The following is an 18,615-nucleotide window of genomic DNA, read 5'->3' on the forward strand; positions in this document are numbered from 1 at the left end:
TGGTTTAAAATCTCCAGTTTGGGAAAATGTTGGCTTCCCAGTAATTACAATGGCGATGGACAGTTGTGGATAAATGTTAACAGTAATTCGCCACGCACAACGAGAAAACTCTATACAGCTGCCAACACCTCAAATACGTTGACAGATTTATGCTGACATCAACTCAGTAAACCAGAGCAAGACAGAAAGCCTTTGGCAGCTGATTCTGACCGGACCAAAGAAGTTACAAGAGCGATTGGTAGGCTGTGTTTCCATTTTTTTACAGTCTTTGGTTTATAGCTGCTGATATGCGCCCATTCTCTGTGGTTGAAAATAGGGGGTTTCAGTATGGAGCAAGATCGCTGCCAAAAGGTCGAACGTACATATCATTAGGATCACAGGAAAATCCATACGGAAATTGTTAGGATTAGGGATGCACAATATATCTGTGAACATATCGGAGTCGGACGATATTAACTAAAAATGCTAACATCGGTATCGGCCGATGTCTAGCTTAACTCCGATGTGCAAAACGATGTCAAAGCTGATGTGCGTACCTATATAACGTATATAACATGAGGTAATGACACCACGTAAAACTTTGCGCTACACGTGCAACACAACATTCCTAACCTAGCCCACACAATGTCGGCTATGTGGATTGAGCAGTCAAGTCGAGCAGTCATTTGAAAGAGTAAGAAAATTTCAGCGAGACAACAATGGTGATCTCCATTAAAGCTAAGATTGCCCTTGACAATCAACTCTTCTCTGTCGTGGGTGATGTTGGCTTTCGCCGACTGGTCGAGCACCGGTACACACTACCAAGTGCGCTATTTTTTCAGATGTAGCACTACCGGAGTTACACAGTAATAGCGTCACTGCTATTAGCTTCTTGACATACATACTATGGAATGCCGTTTGAGTCTTTGCATGTCAAAAAAGATACAGTAGCACTGTCAAAGCTGTACAAAATAGTCTGCAAAAAAGCAAACACCGGCCATGAACGATGTGTTTACAATGCCGTGTTGGTAATAATGCATCATTTGTTAAACCGCAACTTCTGGGCAAGCTAGCTTTAGCTTGGTACCTAGCTAGCACCAATACAACCAGCCTGAAAACAATGACCAGTTGAAACTGCAGTCATTTTCATTATTCTTAGCAATGATTTAGGAATCCTTGTGAATAAGTATTAGCTAGGTTGCCACTTGTTGTTCACCTATTGAAATTGAACTTCATGAAAATAAATAGCTAGCCAACTACTTAAAAAGCTAACGTTATAAGCAGCCAGCTAGCTTCATCTGGCTAGTGAAGCTTGACGGGACCGGGTTATGTTATGAAGCTAGCCACAATAAGGATTAGTCACAATAGTGGAATTTGCGGATTGCCTTCAAAAGAATAAGCCACTATTGTTGCTAGCTTCACATAGATAGTTCTTATTTGATTAATGGTGGTTCACCTATCTTATAAATTAGGGTTATTTTAGATGACACCTAGCTATATAGTAAGCTAACTCACTATAGCTACTGAAACAAATGTCGTTTTGCTATGTTTTTGGGGAAGAACATTGTTTGCATCCATGAGCTAGCAAGCTTTTTCAATGACCAGCACTGTAGGTAAGCGAGACAACTTTACCAGCATCATAGCATACGTATCGATGAATCGTTGTGACATATTTGCAATTGGCTCATTCATCCCCCTCCTCTCCCCTGTAAACTATTCCCCAGGTCGTTGCTGCAAATGAGAACGTGTTCTCAGTCAACTTACCTGGTAAAATAACGGTAAAATAAAATAAAAAATAAAAAAATATGAAATATGAGTGAGTGTAATCAAAGTGTAATAACTACATAAAAAATGTATGAACGCGCTAAATTATTATGTGACGTGCAGTCATATTCAGGTTGTGATTGGTCAACAAGCTTATTTGACACTCAAAGACCAAAACGGCGTTCCATAGAAATCCTGGTTGAGAATAAAACGACTGAACAAATGAACAACGAAACAGCACAGCAAGTAAGTGAAATAAATAGCTTTTGACTATGTTTTACTGGTAATGGGGACATACGTAAATGCCAACAAATTAACTTTTTGGTCAGAGTAGTGTGGGTGTGTAACCTTATTTAACTAGGCAAGTCAGTTAAGAACACATTTTTATTTACAAAGACAGTCTACGCCGGCCAAATTCGGACGACGCTGGGCCAATTGTGCGCCGCCCTATGGACTTCCCAATCACGGCCGGATGTGATACAGCCTGGATTCAAACCAGGGACTGTAGTGATGCCTCTTGCACTGAAATGCAGTGCCTTAGACCGCTGCGTCCATGTGTTTACTATTTAACTGTACTAGAATGCTTAAAAAGGCAGCAAAAATTTTAAATAAATCGGTATCGTTTTTTTGGCAAGGAAAATATCGAATATCGGCAAAAAATGTAATATCGGTGCATCACTAGTTAGGATCATAAGAAAAGCCCATGCTGAAACATGAAATGTAAACGTTAAATTAGATTTCTACACACAAACCCTATGCTATGACTATAAATGTTTATTTACGACTATAAATGAATATTTACACGTTCAATTACTTAATTTATGTGTTCCTTGACTCGGTTAGAGATCTTTTTATACGTACAAACTTGTCAGTAATGTGGCACCTGCTAAGGACAATAACTGAACATAGCTAGTCAATCAAGCAACTCTAGCCCAGACCAGTTAAAGTTGCTTTGCAGCTTCCAGTTTCATTTCCAAAATAAAAGTCTAGAGCTTGTTTTAGAACTGCATTCAATAAAAACATTTTACCAGTAGATGGCATAGTATAGGCTTGGGCCTTCAGTGAATGACTTGTGTGAGAAGGACACAGAGAAGAGCCTTGTCTGGAATAACTAACTGAACTGCAAAATAGAAAGTAGATAGTTTGTGCAAAACAGAAAGCGCGAATCATCGTATTTAACCATGGCAAGGTGACTGGGAATTTGGCAGAATTACAAACAGTGTAGTTACTCCCTCCGTAAGAAAATCGAACAGACAAAACGTCAGTATAGAGACAAAGTGGAGTCGCAATTCAACGGCTCAGACACGTGGCTTTTGTAGTCCATAATTGTCTGTAGACCCTGCCACGTGGTGGAAGGGTCTACAGACAATTATGGACTACAAAGGAAAAACAAGTAAAGTCGCAGTCCCCAAAGTCTTGCTTTTGAACAAGCTAAACACCTTCGTCCGCTTTGAGGATAACACAGTGCCAACGACGCGGCACAATACCAAGAACTGTGGGCTCTCCTTCTCCATAGCCGACGTGAATAAGACATTTAAGCATTTACGGACATATTCAAACTCTCCCTATCCCAGTCTGCTGTCCCCATATGCTTCAAGATGTCCACCATTGTTCCTGTACCCAAGAAAGCAAAAGTAACTGAACTAAATGACTATCACCCCATAGCACTCACTTCTGTCATCATGAAGGGCTTTGAGACTAGTGAAGGATCATATCACCTCTACCTTACCTGACACCCTAGACCCACTTCAAATTCCTTACCGCCCCTATAGATCCACAGATGATGCAATCGCCATCACACTGAACACTGCCCTATCCCATCTGGACAAGAGGAATACTTATGTAAGAATGCTGTTTATTGACTATAACTCAGCATTCAAAAACATAGTACCCTCCAAGCGCATCATTAAGCTCGAGGCCCTGAGTTGAACCCCGCCCTGTGCAACTGGGTCCTGGACTTCCTGACGGGCCACTGATCCTCAACACCGGGGACCCACAAGGATGCGTGCTCAGCCCCATCCTGTACTCCCTGTTCACCCATGACTGTGTGTCCACGCACACCTCCAACTCAATCACCAAGTTTGCAGACAACAACAGTAGTAGGCCTGATTACCAACGATGACGAGACAGCCTACAGGGAGGAGGTGAGGGCCCTGGGATTGTGGTGCCAGGAAAATAACCTCTCAATGTCAACAAAACAAAAGGAGCTGATTGTGGACTTCAAGAAACGGCAGAGGGAGCACCCCCCTATCCACATCGACGGGACTGCAGTGAAGAAGGTGGAAAGCTTCAAGTTCCTCGGGGGAAACATCACTGACAAACTGAAATGTTCCACCCACACTGACAGTGTGGTGAAGAAGGTGCAACAGCACCTCTTCTTTAAGAGGCTCCTCTGTCCTACCTTTAATCATGTTTACATATTTTGCATTACTCATCTCATATGCTCTGGCTGGGCCACTCAATGACATTGAGACTTGTCACGAAGCCACTCCTGCATTGTCTTGGCTGTGTGCTTAGGGTCATTGTCCTGTTGGAAGGTGAACCTTCGCCCCAGTCTGAGGTCCTGAGCGCTCTGGAGCAGGTTTTCATTAAGGATCTCCGTACCTGTTCATCTTTCCCTCGATCCAGACTCGATCAAAACATCCCAAAAGCATGATGCTGCCACCATCATGCTTCACCGTAGGGATGGTGCCAGGTTTCCTCCATACATGACGCTTGGCATTCAGGCCAAAGAGTTCAATCTTGGTTTCATTAGACCAGAGAATCTTGAGTCTCACGGGCTGTCGTGTGCCTTTTACTGAGGAGTGGCTTCCATCTGGCCACTCTACCATAAAGGCCTGATTGGTGTAGTGCTGCAGAGATGGTTGTCCTTCTGGAAGGTTCTCCGATCTCCACAGAGTAACCATCGGGTTCTTGGTCACCTCTCTGACCAAGGCCCTTCTCCCGATTGCTCAGTTCGGCGGCCAGCTCTAGGAAGAGTCTTGGTGGTTCCAAACTTCTTCCATTTAAGAATGATGGAGAAAACTGTATTCTTGGGGACCTTCAATGCTGCAGAAATGTTTTTCTACCCTTCCTCAGATCTGTGCCTCAACACAATCTACGGACAATTCCTTTGACCTCATGGTTTGGTTTTTGCTCTGACATGCACTGTGAACTGTGGGACCTTATATAGACAGGTGTGTACCTTTCCCAATCATGTCCAATTAATTGAATTTACCACAGATGGACTCCAATCAAGTTGTGGAAACATCTCAAAGATGACCAATGGAAACAGGATGCACCTGAGCTCAATTTCGAGTCTCATAGCAAAGGGTCTGAATACATATACACATGCTTCCCAAAATGTCTGAAAAACCTGTTTTCACTTTGTCATTATGGGGTATTGTGTGTAGATTGATGAGGAACATGTTTCAAAAAAATCCATTTTAGAATACGGCTGTAACAAAATGTGGAAAAAGTCAAGGGGTCTGAATACTTTCCGAATGCACTGTATTTTTACAAGGTACATGCATGGGGATAACCATGCTGTAGAAATACACCCAGCGGACTGAAACTTCACTTTAGGTATAATACAGCTAGGGCTATTTAGACTTGTTCCGGCAAACAAATCCATTACATTAGCTACCTAAATGTAAAGTAAACTCAACCGAGTAATAGAAAAGACAGAACTTGAAAACGTGCAGGATACATCTTTCCGGTGTCCCTGACTTCAGGTTTTTGTACTGTGGTATGCTTGTTCTCGTAACACAACTCACAGGCCACTTGGTGTACGTTTTTTTTGTTGGTGAGATGAAACTGCCAGGATCTCTGAAAGGTATTATTGTATGTCAGAATTGCAACAAGATTTGTTCAATCCTAAAATGTTAGTCCGTAATCCTAACATGGTGTTGGTATTGTTACGTTCCCCAGTTTCTGTGTTCTGTTTTGTATTTGAGTGTGTGTTTCAGGAGATGGCTTCCTGAAGTACTCCCCAACCAGCTGATTGGTCAACCCCAGGCTAATTGGTGATTGGAGCTGACCCCGCCCCCTCGTCAAGAAGCAGCTGACTCTAATCACCATTGCCACCTGAAGATAAAAGCCAGTGTTCTGCCCAAGAGAGTGAAAATTGAGAGGAGAGAGATGAGATAAGGAGTAGAGATTTGAGATAAGGAGTAGAGATTTGAGATAAGGAGTAGAGATTTGAGATAAGGAGTAGAGATTTGAGATAAGGACTAGAGATTTGAGATAAGGAGTAGAGATTTGAGATAAGGAGTAGAGATTTGAGATAAGGAGTAGAGATTTGGAGATTGAGAGAGAGAAATTAGATTGTGATATAGTGTGGGTTGTGTATCAGAAAGTGTGGTTGGACTGTTGTTGTTGGTAGCAGTTTTTCTATGTCCTGTGTTTGAGTGTTTGTGAAATCATTAATAATTACTCTGTTTCATTTGTTCCCAGGGGGGAAGGAGAAGGCACTTTGGGAGTGCTTAGGCAAGAGGCCCGAGGGCATACATATACCCGTAGTATATTTACTGTCTAGGCACACTAGGTAAGACCTGGGCGGACCACCCCCTGTATTTTGGTTAGGGCACCAGACGGTGCTAAGTTAGGTAAGTTAAGTGGGTAGGCAGGTTAGATAGGAGAGGGGGAACTTTGATATTTACTTTCTTTGCTTTGGTTCCGTCCAGCCCCTTTTCCCCATATTACCGTGTATGAAAATAAATCCAAGTAAACGGTAAAATCTGCTTTTGTGTCATCCTTGCTCGCACCTACAGTCCATACCTCTTGCACTTCAGAGAGTTGAGTTATAGCAGGGAGTTGCGTTCCCTCTTCTCAGAGGCGTGCGTAACAGTATGTTCACAGATTACATCTCGTTTACGTTTCATGTTTCACGCATGGCTTTTCTTACGATCCTAACAATTTATGTATGGATTTTCTTACAATCCTAACGATACGTTTGTTCAACATTTTGGCAGGTATCTAGCTCCACATTCATACATAATAGATACCATTTACCAGACATTTTTATCCAAAGTGATTTACAGGGCTGCTTGCATACATTTTATGTATGGGTGGCCTCGGGAAGCGAACCCACAACCCTGGCAGTGCAAGTGCCATGCTCTACCAACTGAGTCATACAGGACCATACTCCAGCTCCTCATGAAAGTGAATTTATTCTAGACACAGATTTAGATGAAGGTAGGCTAATTCGCTTGCCTCATGTATTGTTTCTTTTGAGGAGCAAAACTTCTCCCGACATTTATGCCACAACACTTGAACAATCAAAATAAACAATCTACATTTGTCTTTTTATTTTGTTACGATCTGTCACTCAGTAAACATGCCTGGGCGAGAATAAATAATAACAGCAAGCAAGCATGGGCTTGGATCACAACAGACGTCGTCAGCAATGGAATAATTATACGAACAAACAAAGTAGGCCTACTAAACAACGCCAAGTACAGACAAAAACAACAATATGGCCCCAGCTAAGTCGACAGGAAACAACTAAACTGACCAAAAATATAAACGCAACATGCAACTATTTTTTTGATTTGAATGAGTTACAGTTCATAAGTCAATTAAAAAAATGCATTATGCACTAATGTATGGATTTCACATGACTGGGAATACTGATATGCCTCGGGTTGGTCACAGATATCTTTTTTTTAAAGGTAGGGGCGTGGATCAGAGAACCAGTCAGTATCTGGTGTGACCACCATTTGCCTCATGCAGCGCGACACATCTCCTTCGCATAGAGTTGATCAGGCTGTTGACTGTGGTAGTTATTGGCAGTAGAAAGGCCTTACTGAAGAGCTCAGTGACTTTCAATGTGTCATAGGATGCCACCTTTCCAACAAGTCAGTTCGTCACATTTCTACCCTACTAGAGCTGTCCCGTTCAACTGTAAGTGATTTTATTGTGAAGTGGAAATGTCTAGGAGCAACAACGGCTCAGCCGCGAAGTGGTAGGCCACACAAGCTCACAGAACAGGACAGCCAAGTGCTGAAGTGTGTAGCGCGAAATAAATCACCTGTCCTCGGTAGGGCTGACCCCAATTAGTCGAGTGGTCGATTGTTTGGTTGTTATGCTGTTGGTCGACCGAGATTGTTTTAGTCGAGCAGTAACAAATAAATAAAATCATATATATGTCCATCTCAGTGAACTAATCAACTGCGGAGGCCTAGACTAAAAGCCAATTTATGTTTGATTCTAAAATGTGGTCGGAGGCTCCATATGGAGGGTTGGACGCAATTGCGGAGCCTCTAGAGCAGGGGTGTCAAACATACGGCCCGCGGGCCGGAACCGGCCCCCAAGGAGGTTCGATCAGGCCCGCAGGATAATTTGAAAGTGGAAAAAATGCATAAAAGACATAGAATTAATATTTTTAATTCGCTGCAATTCATGGATTATCCGCTAAGGGGCGCACTCTTTCCATCAGAGTAGAAGACAAGCCGCATCACTGAGACAGACTGAAAACAGCAGACGGTATCAATGCGCCATCTGCTGCTTGTTACGACGTTGTTAATACCTTGGTCTCTACCTCTCCGCTACACCCTCATTAGCCAAAATGTCGTTATCCAAACGGAGAAAAGTAGATAAGGAGTGTAGAATTTTCAAAGAAAAATGGACCACGTCCTATTTATTTACAGAGATGCACGGAAAACCTTCGTGCTTGGTGTGTTTGCAACAAGTTTCGGTATTGAAGGAATATAATATTCGACGCCACTACGAGACTCATCACAGCGAAAAATATGACGGCTTGCAAGGACAACTGAGAAGAGATAAGATTAACGAATTGCTGGCGGGTCTGAGGAAACAGCAGTCAACTTTCATCCAGAGCCGAGAAGTCAGTGAAGCAGCGGTAAAAGCCAGCTACCTAATTGCTAGCGAAATAGCATTAGCATCGAAGCCGTATTCCGACGGTGACTTTGTTAAACGATGCATGATGAAGGCGGCTGAACTTGTATGTCCCGAGAAGCGACAAGCTTTTGCCAATATTAGCCTGACGAGGAATACTATAGCAGAGAGGATTTCGGAACTATCGGCAGATTTAGACAGTCAATTGAAACAGAGAGTCAAGTCATTTATTGCATTTTCCGTGGCAATTGACGAGAGCACTGACATCACAGACGTGGCCCAACTGGCCATATTTATTCGAGGAGTTGATGAGACATTGACTGTTACTGAAGAGTTTCTTGAGTTGGTGCCAATGATGGACACCACAACAGCCGAGACTAACACCTTTAAAATGCTGCCTTAGATACTGTTTGCATTGAAAGAATACAGCTCTGTGAAGATGAATCCTTACTGTGGTGATTTAAAAAATGTGCACTTTAATGTTAGTCAGCAGCTTCAAAACAAAAGTTGTGTGATGGAATTCTACTGTTCATACAACTCCATAAATTTTCAGTATGTATTGTATGTGTATGTATGTTTCATGTATGAAGTTTACAGATTTACAGGACAGGCGAACACTTTCTTCATTACACATTTAAAATCACTCTCCTTAGTTTGTAAGGTGTACGCAGGGATTACATTTAGATTTTATATGCGTATGTGTAAGTGGTTTAAAAATTCCTTTCTTTAAAAGTCTCATTTAATCTTAAAGTGCATTACTATATTTTTCAGTACCAATTAAAGTTTTGTGCCTTTGTACAATCAGTGGGACCAGTTGCAATGCATATTTGTGAATGATAAAAGTAAATTGCACATTTGTCTAAGGAAATATGAGGTGTTTCATGAAATGTTTTGTAAAAGGATAGTTCATTAAATTTCAATATTTTCCTAATGTTCTTGTGCTTCTTTACACCAAAACAAAGGAAAGACATGATATTTTGGTTATTTATAGCAGAGTATGGTATAATTTTAATGGTCCGGCCCACTTGACATCTCCCTAGGCCGTATGTGGCCCACGATGCGAAATGAGTTTGACACCCCTGCTCTAGAGGCATGCAGAGGCCAAATCGAGCTCTGTACCGCATCACCATGCACCTCCCAAATGTTGTAGCAATGCGGAGGGCTCTGTATAGCTCAGCATTGGTAGGTGGGGGCAGTACATCCTGTATAAACACAAACTCACTTCCTTGACAACAGCTCTGCACTGCTCCGAGAAGCAAAAGTATGAATGCCCTGACTTCTACTGAGGCCATATCACCGTAAATGGCCAATGCAGACGTCGGATTGACCATGCGCCCAGATGCACAATGCACTTCTCTCCAGAATGCACTCTCTCCCACCAATTTGTGCACATTCATTGTTTCATCATTTAAATTGTATTAATTGTTTGAGTTTGATTGTTAGTGCATATCAATTCCCCATTACCTATATCACCAGTAGTACACTTACTGTTAATTGCTATAATTTCTAATATACAATGTTTGCTACTTTGGTTAGAGTCATTTATTTTACTGCGTTAAATATTATTATTCCATTCCTGTTCTTATTGCCCGAGTGGACACATAGGTTGTGCACTCTGCAAACAATGCTACACTTGTGAGAAACAAGTTTTAGTTTACTAAATTCCATTTACAAGTTCTGTCAATTTAGTCATTGTCTTTTGTTTGGAGTGCTCCTGTCAATGTTGAGTAAGGACACGCATGCATAGAAGTAGGCCTATAGGCTACCTGGCCTGCGCACAAACTTAGGCATATAAAATGTGCCCATTTGGGGATCTGATAGTATTTGTGAGTGGCTTAACACACCACTAACGACCTGTGGAGCTTCTCAAAGTAATGTTTTCTTCACCTCAAACAGCAAGCAAACAAAGTCTGTTTTTACCTAAATTGAGAATTACAATAGAAGCTGTTTTTCAGTCTCTCAATGCCATCAGGCTGTTAAACAGCCATTACTAACAGAGTGGCTGCTGCCAACATACAGACTCAAATCCCTTGCCACTTTAATAAATGGATTAAATAATGGTATCACTAGTCACTTTAAATAACGCCACTTTAATAATGTCTACATATCCTACATTACGCATCTCATATGTATTTACTCTGTTCTATACCATCTACTGCATCTTGCCTATGCCGCACGGCCATCGCTCATCCATATATTTATATGTATATATTCTTATTCAACCCTTACATTTGTGTGTATAAGGTAGTCGTTGTGAATTTGTTAGATTACTTGTTAGATATTACTGCTCTGTCGGAACTAGAAGCACAAGCATTTCACTACACTCGCATTAACATCTGCTAACCATGTGTATGTGACCAATAAAATTTGATTTGATTTATTTTCTCAATATATTTGAGAAATCTTTCCAGCTCTCTCCCTTTCGAAAACCACTCAGCTTGAAAGGAAAAAATGACACGCTCCGATCCAGTGTAAACGTCATGAAATAGGCTTCTTATCAGTGCTCGACTTGGACTGAAAAAGGTTCCGGTACTCATTTTGGGTGCTGGTACTGTTTATATTTACGTGCAGGAGATCCACAATACTTTTAATCTAATATTCTATAAGAGGTACAGGAGCTCAAGCAGTAACAAATGTGAATATTTTATACAATGTTGCAAGTTTGCCAGCGCAAGCTATTGGCAGGACACAAGTTAATAGTCGATAAGTTCGTTGCAGACAGGCCAGGCCATGTGTAGCCAATGCGATTTATAGGATTTTTTTAAATGTTAAAAATCAGGATATTTTCTACCTGCAGGCTACAATGTTTTTATTTGTTGGCTTTATGTAAGCTATTTTTACATAGTTGGCAATGGCAATAGAAGTTACTTTTTAGGATTGCATCATTTTGATTTAGATTAACCACATGACAACGATTAAGATATGAAGACGTTATTATAAATTAAACTAAACTGTTTCACGAAAATGTGCATATGAAAACCATAACTGGCACGCAGATCGGTAGAAATTGTAAGATAAATTGGCATTCCACATGAGAAAGGTTGCAGACTCCTTGTGTAGCCCATTACCGGCAACTTTAGGAGAGAAATGGCTGAATCTGCAAAAGCCAGCAGGAGCAGGAGAATAGTTGGGTCAGATTAAGATTTTTTTCCTTCTGGTTATCTCGATCTCTGATGCCCTTTTGAGGCATCAAATCCTAAGCTTAAAGCATCAGACAAGCTCAATGCACATAGTTGATTTTATTAAAACATGTAGGGTGTCTACATATGTGACCCGATTCAGGAAACTAGGCGTATGTCGCAAGTCACGACTTCACAGGAGAGCTGTTTGAACGTAAAACGTATTTTTATCAAAATGCGTTTTTTGGTAGAAATGCCTTCTCGAATGTGAACTTCCATGTGCCTTAATATCAAACCTGTATGCCATCCCGAAATGGTTAAATTAGGAGCCTAGTTGGTATAACCACAGAAAAGGTGAGCAACCTTCCCGCTATCCATGATTGGCTGAGATAATGAGTGGGCTGGACATACCGAGAGAGGAGAGAGGATTGGTCTGCCATATAGCATGCGCCTGTCTATTGGAGCTGGTCAGTATGTCTAGGTAATCGTGTCAAAAGCTGCTTTAAAAAAAAATGTATCACGTAGTAAAACTGCATAAACCTAGTGTCAAGTTAAAGTGTACTGCTAGCTAGCTAACTTTAGCTGGCTCGCTCGCTAGCTAACATTATGTGTATGCTCTCCACTTTCTGGAGGACCGAGTTTTGAAATCAGTGGAATTCGAGTATGATAGCTAAGGAGATGGAGAAAACAGTCTGGATTACATCATCAAACTAAGGGCAAGGATGCATGGCATCAGACAGGAGACGCATCCAACCATGATGTATACTGGTAAGATAGTCTAGCTAGCTACATTTTCAGATATTACACGTTTCTAATTTGAACAGAAAGTTGCTTAATTTCAAGTGTACTGTTAGCTAGCTAACGTTAGCTGGCTGGGTAGCTAGCTAACGTGTATGATCTTATTCTTCGTATCTCAGACACATTTGCATGACTAGTTATAGCCATAGAACCTGGTTGGTGGTTAGGTAGATGCAGATTCATACATGGTAGTAACGTCATGAGTTGTGATTAAGGTCCATTGTTTAGCTAGCTACATGTCTTAACAAAAGACCACTAATTTTGATAAAGTATTTTCCTTTCAAGTTAGTGTACTGTTAGCTAGCTAGCTAACGTTAGCTGGCTGGCTCACTAACTGACGTTACGTCATGCGTTGGGATTCATTGTTTACCTAGCTAGCGATCTAGCTACATTTCTTAACAAAATACTCTCATTTTAGTGTGCCAGAGAGCAGAATAACTGAATAATTTTTGAATGCTTAACACTCGTTGAATATGTCCGGTGTCAGTAAATGTTGGCAACAAAGCGTAATTAAATTGTTGCCAGCAGCACAGTTACAGTCACCAACGCTCTGGATAACATAAACTGCCTAACCAGCTCTGCTTGGGGGAGTTAAATTGTCAGAGTGGGGTCCGTTCTCTCATTATGTGTCTGGAAGTAGCTAGCCAATTTTAGCTAGTTAGCTGCTAGTTAGCTTGGGTGATCGACTGCTGTTGTTAGGTCAGAGCTTTCAGATCAACCCTACTTATTGGCCAGAGCATCCAGGGCGCGCTCTGAATGCGAAACGCTCTGAATTTACGAAACGGTCAATCTGACTGCACAGTTGCAGTCACCAACGCTCTGGATAACATAACAGCCTAACCAGCTCTACGAGGGAAAGTAATGTTCAGTGAGCTGTTCTCTCTCTCTCTTAGATGTCTGTAAGTAGCTGGCAAGTTAGTACAGAACGCACAGATCAACCCTTAAAGAGATGGATGGGGCTAAGGCTTAAGAGGGTGTGAACAATGCTGAATGGGTGTAGACAAAGAAGGGCTCTCCAATAGTAGTACTAAAACATTGACAGTTTTCAAAAGTTTACAAGTTGATCAACATTCAAATCAGAATTACTTTCCCATTGTTTCCTCAAATGCAATGTATGATATAGCATTTTGTAGTAGTTTACTTCTATTCAATGTAAAAAAAACAGAAATTCAAATGTTGCGACATATGACAGAATCCAGGTGGTGAGTCACATATTGAAAACTACACATTTAAAAATTGAGAAATCACCTTTCGGTCGACCAACATTTCTTTTTTGAGTCAGGAGCAGCCTTGGTCCTCGGTTGCAACACTCACTACCGAGTTACAAACTGCCTCTGGAAGCAACGTCAGCACATAACTGTTCGTCAGGAGCTTCATGAAATGGGTCTCCATGACCGAGCAGCCGCACACAAGTCTAAGATCGCCATGCGTAATGCCGAGCTTCGGCTGGAGTGGTGTAAAGCTCACCGCCATTGGACTCTCCAGCAGTGGAAACATTCTCTGGAGTGATGAATCACGCTTCACCATCTGGCAGTCAGACGGACGAATCTAGGTTTGACGGATGCCAGGAAACGCTACCTTCCCCAATGCAAAGTGACAACTGTAAAGTTTGATGGAGGAGGAACAATGGTCTGGGGCTGTCTTTCATGGTTCGGGCTAGGCCCCTTACTTCCAGTGAAGATAGAACTTAACACTACAGCATACAATGATATTCTAGACGATTCTGAAGCTTCCAACTTTGTGGCAACAGTTCGGGGAAGGCCCTTTCTTATTTCAGCATGACAATGCCCAGTGCATAAAGCGAGCGCCATACAGAAATGGTTTGTCGAGATCCATATGGAAGAACTTCACTGGCTTGCACAGAGCACTGACCTCAACCCCATTGAAAACCATTGGGATGAACTGGAATGCCGACTGCGAGCCAGGCCTAATCGCCCAACATCCGTGACCAACATCACTAATGCTGGTGGCTAAATGGAAGCAAGTCCCCGCAGCAATGTTCCAACATCTAGTGGAAAGCCTTCCCAGAAGAGCGGAGGCTGTCATAGCAGCAAAGTGGGGGAACCAACTCCATATTAATACCCATGATTTTGGAATGAGATGTTGGACAAGCAGGTGCCCACATACTTTTGGTCATGTAGTGTATATAGAAGGACATTCCATTATTTAAACAGTTCAGACCAGTAGCTAGCTATGCTGAAACCTGCCATCTAGTAGGGACTTTTTTTAATCTCAAAATTAAAATATTGAGAAGTATATGTGATTAATTAGACACGGCAAAATTATTCAATGTACAAAAGGAGTGTACAAAACATTAGGAACCGCTTCCTAATATTGGGTTGCCCCCCCCCCCCCCCTTTTCGCCCTTCAGAACAGCCTCAATTCGTCAGGGCATGGACTCTACAAGGTGTCGAAAGCAATCCCAGGGATACTGGTCCATGTTGTGGTCACGCTCTCTGTAGCCGATGTGAGCAAGACCTTTAAACAGGTCAACATTCACAAGACCGCGGGGCCAGACGGATTACCAGGATGTGTACTCAGAGCATGCGCAAACCAACTGGCAAGTGTCTTCACTGACATTTTCAACCTGTCCCTGATGGAGTCTGAAATATTTACATGTTTCAAGCAGACCACCATAGTCCCTGTGCCTAAGAAAGTGAAGGTAACCTGCCTAAATGACTACCGCCCCGTAGCACTCACGTTGGTAGCCATGAAGTGCTTTGAAAGTCTGGTCATGGCTCACGTCAACACTATCATCCCGGAAACCATAGACCCACTCCAATTCGCATACCGCCCCAACAGATCCACAGATGACGCAATATCAATTGCACTCCACACTGCCCTTTTCCACCTGGACAAAAGGAACACATATGTGAGAATGCTGTTCATTGACTACAGCTCAGCGTTCAACACCATAGTGCCCACAAAGCTCATCACTAAGCTAAAGACCCTGGGGCTGAACACCTCCCTCTGCAATTAGATCCTGGACTTCCTGACGGGACACCCACAGGTGGTAAGGGTAGGCAACAACATCTGCCACACTGATGCTCAACACGGAGACCCCTCAGTGGTGCATGCTTAGTCCCCTCCTATACTCCCCGTTCACCCACGACTGCGTGACCAAGCACGACTCCAACACCATCATTAAGTTTGCGGACGACACAACGGTGGTAGGCCTGATCACCGACAACGATGAGACTATAGGGAGGTCAGAGACCTGGCAGTGTGGTATCAGGACAACAGCCTCTCCCTCAATGTGAGCCAGACAAAGGAGATGATCATGGACTACATAAAAAGGAGGGCTGAACACGCCGCCATTCACATCGACGGGGCTGTAGTGGAGCGGGTTGAGAGCTTTAACTTCCTTGGTGTCCAGATCACCAACAAACTATCATGGTCCAAACACACCAAGAAAGTCGTGAAGAGGGCACGACAACGTCTTTTCCCCCTCGGGAGACTGAGAAGATTTGGCATGGGTCCACAGATCCTCATTTTTTTTTTAACTATAGTGTATTTAGTAAATATTTTCTTAACTCTATATTTAAAAAAATGCATTGTTGGTTAAGGGCTTGCAAGTAAGCGTTTCATGGTATGGTCTACACCTGTTGTATTCAGCGCATGTGACAAATACAATTTGATTTGACTCCAACGCTTTCCTCAGTTGTGTCAAGTTGGCTGGATGTCCTTTGGGTGGTGAACCATTCTTAATACACACAGGAAACTGTTGACCGTGAAAACCCCAGCAACATTGCAGTTCTTGACACCCTTAAACCAGAGCTCCCGTTCAAAGGCACTTAAATCTTTTGTCTTGCCAATTCACCCTCTGAATGCCACACACATACAAAATCCATGTCTCAAATCTTTTTTTAACCTGTCTCCTCCCCTACCCTGATTGAAGTGGATTTAACAGGTGCCATCAATAAGGGATCATAGTTTTCACCTGCATTCAACTGGTCAGTCTGTCATGGGAAAAGTAGCTCTTCCTAATGATTTGTACACTCAGTTTAGATTGTAGAAGGCATCTACAAATCCTCATCTAAACAACCATGTACATAGGGTATTCTAAGTTTCTGTGTGGCCTTTGAATAGTGTAAGTTTAAACATCTCTACACGCCAAACGCTCCCTGTTCTATTGATTACAGCGTGATATTGATGGAAGTGATTAACAAAAAAGTGTTGCATTACACTTACCGCTTTGGTGACCCACTTGAATCAAAATGCAACACTTCAGAATGTAGCTAGCCGTCTTCTACAAATTGTCCTCTAATCAGTGATGTACACATTATTCCCATATTTCGTGTGATTTTTGACCGGTGTTAGTTTTAACAGGATGTGCATATTTATGCATATTGGTTGTTGATGCGGACATTTTAAAACTGTTTTAACATTGGGCTATATCAATATGTCTAGTCAACAGGAAGCAGAGACACTGTCATTTTCAATTTAAATTTTAAGATTAGAACTTTTGCCTTGTGACTGGCACAGCAGTCTAACGCTTTGAACACACCTACAACGTCATTGCATTTTGGTACACCAGAATTACATTAATTTCCAATGAAACGCTGAGTTTGCCTTACAGCATTGCGTTGCAGAGGCAGTTGCAGTGCGTTCGTTGAGGTGCATACGTCGGATGTATTGAACCTATGCATCAAATTGTATGCGTAGACTGCTTGACAGAAATGGTAGAAGGTGAATGTTTAACTTTTGTTGCATACATATCCAGATGCTGGGTACTATTTTGCACAATGACACTGTCGGTGTGTTCGAAAGTATAAGAGAAAAGTGTTTAATTTATTTAAAAGGAATGTAACTTTTAACATTACACTTTAGATATTGTAAGAATTATTCTTTACAAGGCTAGAGTCCTCTTACACCGTTTAAGCTAAAAACGTCTTTCAAACTTTAAAATGTGTAGAATGCTCTGGAATAGTGTGCTTGCATACAATTTTGATAGATTTTATAACTTTTGGTCCTCCATCCACTTTCATGGGATTTCCTCCGCATTCTGAAGGTCCCATTGTGACATCACTCCTAACTTCTATTCACCATATATAATGTTACTTTTAACACATATCAGCTACTTTGGCCACTTTCCCAACAACTTGGGCAAAATGAGAGTGCATGAAACCTTCCTCTACTCTATTTAAAATCTCAAATCAGAACACAATTACTCTCTGGTACCGACCAAAACTGGCAATTGAGTGGACACAAAATATTTTAAAAAGGTGAAGCAAGTCACAATTTTTCTTCATGTTAAATTACAATCTACAGTAGTTTCCAATGATATTGTATCTACTTAAATGAGGTAAAACTGCTGGATGAGTACATAAACGTGCTGTGATTGATTTATTTGGACGATTTAGCTACCAGAAATCAACTAAACGTGTTTGCCAGTATCATTTCTAGGTGAAATTCGCTAGTTAGTTTTCCAGACACTGCAAGACAGCTTGCCAGACAGCTAACCCGCTAACGTTGGCTAGCAACGTAGCTCACTACAATCACACAAACTAATTTACTGGTTAGTAGTGGCTTACTAGCTATATTCACTAACGTTAGTTTCAAGCTACCGTACCGCCCCTTATTGGATGCTAAAGACAAGCCTTTCAAGCTACCGTACCGTCTCTGATTGGATGCTAAAGAAAAGTCGTTAGCTACTCACCAGGCTGGTTAACTGTTGTGGTGGTTCCAAATCTCCAATGCTATTAAAATGTTAATTTAAAACAACGTCAACGGAACAAGAAAACACCTAACTAGGAAATACTGTGGTTAGTTAGGACGGGGTCATTTTTACATGTTTAGCTTGCTTGACAAGACTAGCTTCTTATTCGATTAGGTTTAATGGCGGTTGGCATCCACTAAATGTTGCATTACCGCCACCTACTAGACTGGAGTACCATTATACTTTGCTTGAAAAAAAAATACATAAGTAAACAAATAGCCTACCATCACAAAATAATATACAATTATAAAAAAAATAACACCACCCTACTCCACTATTTAAATATATTTAGTCCTACCTCAGGGCAACAACCTGAAAGGATGGGACACCACCACTTAACACATCCTGTAACTCTTCTGATGTCAAGTCTTGCACACCCTAATACCTCTCTGCAGCTGC

At 41.8% G+C, this 18,615-nt stretch overlaps 1 protein-coding gene across 4 annotated transcripts in view; it reads right to left on the minus strand.

Moving 5' to 3' along the window:
* Window positions 1-18,340, minus strand: part of LOC129855727 (BTB/POZ domain-containing adapter for CUL3-mediated RhoA degradation protein 1-like) — a 64,561-nt gene extending 46,221 nt beyond the window's left edge. For all 4 annotated transcript variants that reach the window (XM_055923700.1, XM_055923698.1, XM_055923697.1 and 1 more), the window contains exon 1: window positions 18,157-18,340. The gene's annotated coding sequence lies outside the window, so the exon portion shown is untranslated. The remainder of the gene's footprint in view (window positions 1-18,156) is intronic.
* Window positions 18,341-18,615: the final 275 nt, after the last annotated feature.

Source organism: Salvelinus fontinalis, chromosome 5, assembly GCF_029448725.1.
Source record: "Salvelinus fontinalis isolate EN_2023a chromosome 5, ASM2944872v1, whole genome shotgun sequence".
NCBI lineage: Eukaryota > Metazoa > Chordata > Actinopteri > Salmoniformes > Salmonidae > Salvelinus > Salvelinus fontinalis.